The 6933-nt window shown below is 45.0% G+C and overlaps 1 pseudogene; it reads right to left on the bottom strand.

Moving 5' to 3' along the window:
• Positions 1-1410: 1410 nt before the first annotated feature.
• LOC107183122 lies at positions 1411-1852 on the bottom strand (annotated as a pseudogene).
• Positions 1853-6933: the final 5081 nt, after the last annotated feature.

Genomic DNA, 6933 nt, shown 5'->3' with positions numbered 1-6933 from the left:
ATCTACAACCCAGCATGTGCTCTGACCTGGAATCGAACTGGCAACATTTTGGTGTATGGGACAATGCTCAACCAAATGAGCCACACCAGCCAGGGCAAAGTGATGGTGTGTTTAACGTGGGAGATCAGATTAGAAAGGAGGATTGGAGCAAGATAGATAAGAAAGGATTTTGGTTGCCACACGAAAGTGAATTTTTTCCTTTTTCCATACCGATTATAGGATAGAAAAGAGAGGGCAGTGCATCTCAAGTTTTAAGCAAAGAAAGTCTATGATGAAAAATGGTATGTTTTAGGAAGATTAGAGTGTTCAGAAGAGATTATTGCCTATGGCAGGGAGTCCAGTTAGAGGCTTTTTGGTGAAATAAACTTGAAGTTAAAAGGGCCTGAATTAGTCCATGGCAGTGGTAACAGAACAAAAAAAAGGACTTGAAATAAGGTCTCCATGTGAGAGAGCAAGGACTAAAGTATAATTTCAGGACAAACTAGCCAGAGGAGAGATGGGGTAAAGCAATTTTCAGCTTTTAACATTTTGAATATAAAGTGAGAGTAGGCCATTAGGTAGAAATCAAGAGTTACAAAATGCTGTAGTGCCACTCAGGAGAGAGATCTTAGCTAGAGTTAAGAATTTTATAGCCCCTACATTGAATTCTGGGATTGGCTAGATTTCTAAGGAAGAAAGTGTCTGGAGAAGGGAGGATCATCAGATTGCTAAGAGAAGAACATGATTGTGAAGTGACTTGGAAGCCACAAAGACACTAACAGCACTTATCATGCAGATATTGGCTTACTCCTTTAGATGAAGGCTTTTTTTTTTTTACAACTGTTTAGTTTTTATTTCATAATCATAAACTTAACTCTACAATCCAGCTAGAGTAGGAAGGAAGGGGAAAGGAAATGATGGAACCCAGTGAGCTGTGGCAAGAGCACAAAGATTATAGAACACTAAAGGCCTGGATTTGTGCATCAGTGGGGTCCCTTGGCCTGGCTTGCAGGGATCGGTCCAAAACCAGCTCTCCGACATTCCCCGAAGGGTCCTGGATTGCGAGAGGGCACAGGCCAGGCCAAGGGACCCCCCATCAATGCATGGATCTGTGCACCAGGCCAGTTTTGGCCTGATCCCCGCAGGCCAGGACGAGGGACCCCAGATTTGTGCACTGGGCCTGTAGTATGCATATAAGATCTTTGGTTAATCTCTTCCCGTCCTCGCCGCTCCTCCCTTCCCTCTGAGATTCATCAGTTTGTTCCATGTTTCCATGCGTGTAGTTTCCGCTCCTGCATTGAACTTCTTCCCCTAGTGGTCAGACGTGCGTGTCATAGCTATCAGCCGGTCGCTTAGGCTTTTATATATTTTTTCCAAGCAAATCTGGCTGAAGGGGTGCTCTCCTGAGTTACCGAAGGGATGGTCTGGTGGTTAAGATAAAACACAAGTCAAATTTATTAGAGTTGTCCACAGTCAGCAGTGGTGATCTTCTTGCTGGTCTTGCCATTCCTGGACCCAAAGTACACCATGGCTGTCACAGTATCCGTGCCGTCTTTCACCTGGCCGAGACCACATGCTTGCATCCAACCACTCAGTCTTGGCAGCGCAGATGAGAAACTGGGAACTGTTTGTGTCGGGTCCAGCATTTGCCATGGACAAGATGCCTGGACCTGTATGTTTCAGGATGAAGTTCTCATCCTCAAATTTCTCCCCATCGATGAACTTGCCGCCTGTGCCATTATGGCGTGGGAAGTCACCATCCTGGCACACAAATCCTGGAATAATTCTGTGAAAGCGGGAACCTTTATTTCTCCCCAGTGCTCAGAGCACGGAAGTTTTCTGCTATCTTTGGAACTCTGTTGCAAACGGTGTGAAGGAGATGTAGCCCAAGGACCGGTCATGGGTGGCTCTGGGGCGGTGCATCTGCCTAGATGAAGCCTCCTTTGAAGAGGGATGGAAGGTAGAGGAGATGAAGACGTGCAAGGGGGAGAAACTGATATTAACCACGTGTCTGCTATATTGACCGACACTGAGTGGCCACCTAACGTTTGTGGGCAAATTAGCTATAATTTCTCATTGAAGTTGCTAGAGGGCCAGATCATTATAAATAGGGAAGCAGGTCGTTTACCACGACAGTAGAAGTGACTTTTTTTCCTGAAGATATAGGTAAACAATGTGATTTAACAGCCTTTGAACGTGGGTTATATTTGAACGTGAGTGGCCAGATTATTATGACCACCTGATGTTTGTAGGCAAATTAGCCATACACTGTATTGTATGGGATATGGAAGCTGAAGGCCTGTTCGAACGCCTTTGCTGTCTGCAGTTACCAAGATAAAACGTCTCCAATTCTCACAGGAACACAAGGATTGGACAGTCAAGCATTGGAAAAAAGTCATGTGGTCACAAGACAATGCGCCATGCCACGATGCTCATATGGTGCAGGAATGGTTTCAGGAACATGAGGTAGACTTTACCTTGCTTAGGTGGCCCCCACAATCACCAGATCTCAATCCAATTGAGCATTTGTGGGACGAAGTTAAAAGAGCCATCAGGCAGCTGGTTCCACAACCATCAAATCTCACAGAACTGGACAGTGCTATTCATCAGGCACGGTGTCAGATTCCTCGCATCACCTTTCAACATCTCATGGAGTCAATGTCAAGAAGAATCGCCGCAGTATTGAAGGCAAAAGGTGGCCCAACGAAGTACTGATGGGGTGGTCATAATAATCTGGCCACTCAGTGTGTGTGTGTGTGTGTGTATCTCCCACATTCAAAGGCTGTTTAATCGCGTTGTTTACCCATATCTTCAGAAAAAAATCACTTCTGTTGTGGTAAACAACCTGCTTCCCTGTTTATAATGGTCTGGCCCTCTAGCAACTTCATTGCGAAATTATAGCTAATTTGCCTACAAACATCAGGTGATCGTAATCTGGCCACTCAGTGTGTGTGTGCGCACGCTATCTAATAAAAGACAGGCTAATTAACCGTACTTCCAATACGCTTACCATTGGCTAATCAGGGCGATATGCAAATTAACTGCCAACAAAGATGGTGGTTAATTTGCATATGTAGGCACCAAGGGATGGAGTGAAGCCAGCTAGCCCGGGACAGGAGCAGCGAGTGAAGGCAGGCAAGGCGAGCAAAGAGTGGGGGAGGGGGCTCTTAGCTAAGTGCCCCGGCCCACAAGGCCCGCCTCCTGAAGCCCCAGCAGCAGGTCTTGCCTTGCGGCCTGGGAACCACCCATCAGCGGATCCGGGGTGCAGGTCTGGGGCTGCAAGGCAAGGCCCACCCCCAAAAGCCCCAGCAGTGGGTCTTGCCTTACAGCCCGGGAACCTCCCATCAGCAGGTCTGGGGCTGCAAGGCAAGGCCCTCCCCGAAAAGCCCCAGCAGTGGGTCTTGCCTGCGGCCCGGAACCTCCCATCAGCAGGTCCAGCGCTGCAAGGCAAGGCCCTCCCCCAAAAGCCCCAGCAGCAGGTCTTGCCTGCGGCCCGGGAATCTTCCAGCAGCAGGTCTGGGGCTGCAAGGCAAGGCCCCACCCCAGAAGCCCCAGCTTCTTTAAAAATAGAAGGATCTCCTTTTGAACCAGTCTATTTAGATTCAGGATTAGTAAAACAGTATGGAACTAATGAAATACAGTGAGAGGAATTAGGAAGTAAGACGCTGATGGTTCTGAGCCTGTGAAGGGTGAGGGACAGAAGGGTACACATGGTCTTCCCTTCAGTTCTGCTGGAGAGATGAGGTCTGAGGGCAGGAGCTGCTCCGTTCCCAGAGAAGGTGGGTGTGGTCAGTGGCTCTGTTTCAGAACTTCCTGCCAAGCAGAGACGTTACCCGACCCACAGGAACCTTTTTACTCCAGAAAACAGAAACAGCCAGTTCCCAATGTGCATGGGAAAACCAGTGTCCCCTCCTGTCCTGGTGGGGTGACGGGGGAGGTCTGCGAGAGGAGCAGTGCAGAGTTGTTGGGCAACTGGAGTGGGAGTGGAAGGCCGTGAAATGTCCGCAGTCCTGGCTGTGCCCACGGCCTGGGCTTAATTCCCTGGTGAAAAGATAAGAGCAAATGAAATTAATCCATGTTGTGAGATGCATGGAATAATAATCCATGCTTATCATTCCGTAGGGAGTTATCTTTGGGAAAAGAGACTTGGAACTCACATCACACTTGGTTTTCTTTGAGGAAGGTTCTTCCCGGCAGTTGACATTCCGAGGTGACTCTATTGCAGCATCAGCTGAGTACAGTTGACACTCCTTTACTAGCCATCTAAATTCTTTGTTGTTGTTTTTTCATTCAACAGGAATTTATTAACTGTTTTGTGTGTGGAAATATTAAGAGGATAAGATACTAACCTTTTAAAGAGCTAGTAAGCTACTTTAACTTATGAACACATAATTATTAAATAATGTAGTAATAACATCTGTTTGAGGTTTCATTGGCTTTCCTCCTTAGTCCCAGTATTTGGAGTTCCTTATTATCCATTGTACTTGTTCTTACTGAAGCTCTCTTGGCATATAAGAAGTCCAAGGTAAATACACACACCATTTCCCTATAATCTTGGGCTACTTAGCAGTTTTTCCTTATACTCATGATGACCCCATTTGTGGCTTGATCTTTAGGAATCGGGGTTGAGAAATTCAGGAAAGGGACAACTTTTATAAGGGTATAGTGTTAATAACAAAGCTAGATTTTGGAGAAAGTAATGGGAATCCTATTTTGGGGCACTAAGTGGAATTAGAAATTTAAGTTTCATAAAGAAGAATTCAGCATTGATCAAAAGAGATGCTAATTTGCCCTAGCCGGTTTTGCTCAGTGGATAGAGTATTGGCCTGCATACTGAAGGGTCCCAGGTTTGCTTCCAGTCGAGGGCATGTACCTCAGTTGCTGCTTGATCCCCAGTCCCTATCAGAGCATGTGCAGGAGGCAACCAATCAATGTGTCTCTCCCTTTGCCTTCACTCTCTCTAAAATTCAATGGAAAAATACCCTTGGGTGAAGACTAATAAAAACAAAGTAAATTAAGTAACATTAAAAAGATTTTAAGAAAAATATATTCCAAATTCTGTTAGTTGTATAATGGTTATGTTTAAATTATTAATAATAAAAGGCTAATATGCACATTGACTGAATGGCAGAATGACCAGTTGCTATGATGTGCACTGGCCACCAGGGGGCAGATGCTTAATGCAGGAGGTGCCCCCTAGTGGTCAGTGCACTTCCATATGGGGAATGCTGCTTAGACAGAAGCCCTGAGCCAGGTTCACGGCTGGTGAGCATAGTGGCAGTGGCGGGGGAGATTTTTTTTCCTCTCGGACCAGGCCTAAGCCAGGAATCAGACATACTCTGAGGGCTCTTGACCTGTGAAAAGGCTCAAACTGAGCTAAAGGACACCACCCCCCGAGTGCACAAATTTTGTATACCAGGCCTCGCATATATAGATAGGCTTCAATGTTCAGGTCTAAGTTGCTTAATGGTAATCTCAAATACCTTCTTTTGTCACTAATATCCCTCTTTCTCTGAATTACTGCACCATATTTATATATCTAAAAAGGCCCCACGGGGGGGGCAATTTGATTTTTAAGGGGGGTAATTTGAGAATGAGTTATTAACGGAATCTTTTGCATTTCTTATGGTTCTAGAGGCCTCATATACAATATGTGTGTGTGTGTGTGTGTGTGTGTGTGTGTGTGTGTGTGTATGCCTAATATGCAAATTGTTTCCACTGGAGTTCAAACGGGACATCGATCGCTAGCTATGACGTGCACTGATTATCGGGGTGGTATGGAACGAAGGAAGGTCCCAGCCAGCAGCCAGGAAAGGGAGGCTTGGCCAGCAGCCAGAAGGCCCCAATTGGCCCTGATCGCCGGCCAGGCCTAGGAACTCTACCTGTGCACTAATTTTGTGCACCAGGCCTCTAGTAGTACTGTATATTGAGTGCTTACTACCTGACAGGCATTGATGTTCAGCATTTCACATGTGCCAACTCATTTCATTTTTGCAACTGTCCTTTGAGATACATATTATTATCCCAATTTTACAGATGAGGAAGTTGATGCACTGAGAAATTAAGTACCTTGCCAAAAGTCACATGATCTGTGATACAGCGGGGATTCAGACCCTGGCCATACTCTGTACCTGGAGACTGGTTTCTACAGCAAGGGTCCTCAAAGGGCTTAGTAAAATTTTAAAACAACACAGCAAGATGTTTTCCCATTTTACAAAATAAAAAATTGGGTCTCAGAGGTTAGGTCATTTGTCCTAGGTCATAAAAATAGTAAATGGTAAAACTAGGAATTGAATTAATTCTGTCAAAAACCAAAGCCCATGTTCACTTATATTTCATGCAAAGGTCAGCACATTTCTTCTGTGCAGAGCTAGATAGCACTCACGGTTTTGTGGGCCATATGGTGTCTGTTGCAACTCCTCCACTCTGCTGTTGTGGCATGAAAGCTGCCAAAAGACTAAACATACACAGGTGAGTATGGATGGCTATGATCCAATAAACCTTTGTTTATGAGCACTGAAATTTGAATTACATGTAATTTTCAGGCCTTACCGAATATTATTCTTTAGAATTTCCTTTTCTAAAAAGTATTCTTAGCTAGTAGGCTGTACAAAAACAGGTGGTGGGCCATGGTTTGTTGACCCCTGCTTTAATCTTTCACTTAATATTTATTGAATACCTTTTCTGTGTGGAGACATTGTGTTGGAGACTGGAGACATAAAAACAAAGAGGGTTCCAACCCTCTGAGATGAGACAGGTGATTATAATACAGTGAAATAAGAACTATAAGAAGTTTATACTTAAAAGGTATAGTGAAAGAATAGATGTGGGAGGCTTCTCAGTTTCATGGATGAATTCATGAAGGCATCCTAAAAGAAGTCATGCATTTGAGCTTGGAGTTGATAGATTGCTGGCTAGGTGGTGTCGGGGGGAGGGTATTCCATACAGAAAGAG

This window comes from Myotis davidii, unplaced genomic scaffold (assembly GCF_000327345.1).
Source record: "Myotis davidii unplaced genomic scaffold, ASM32734v1 scaffold339, whole genome shotgun sequence".
NCBI classification, from domain to species: Eukaryota; Metazoa; Chordata; class Mammalia; order Chiroptera; family Vespertilionidae; genus Myotis; species Myotis davidii.
Note: the sequence above shows the minus strand (reverse complement) of the source record. Positions and strands in the feature narration are given on the sequence as shown.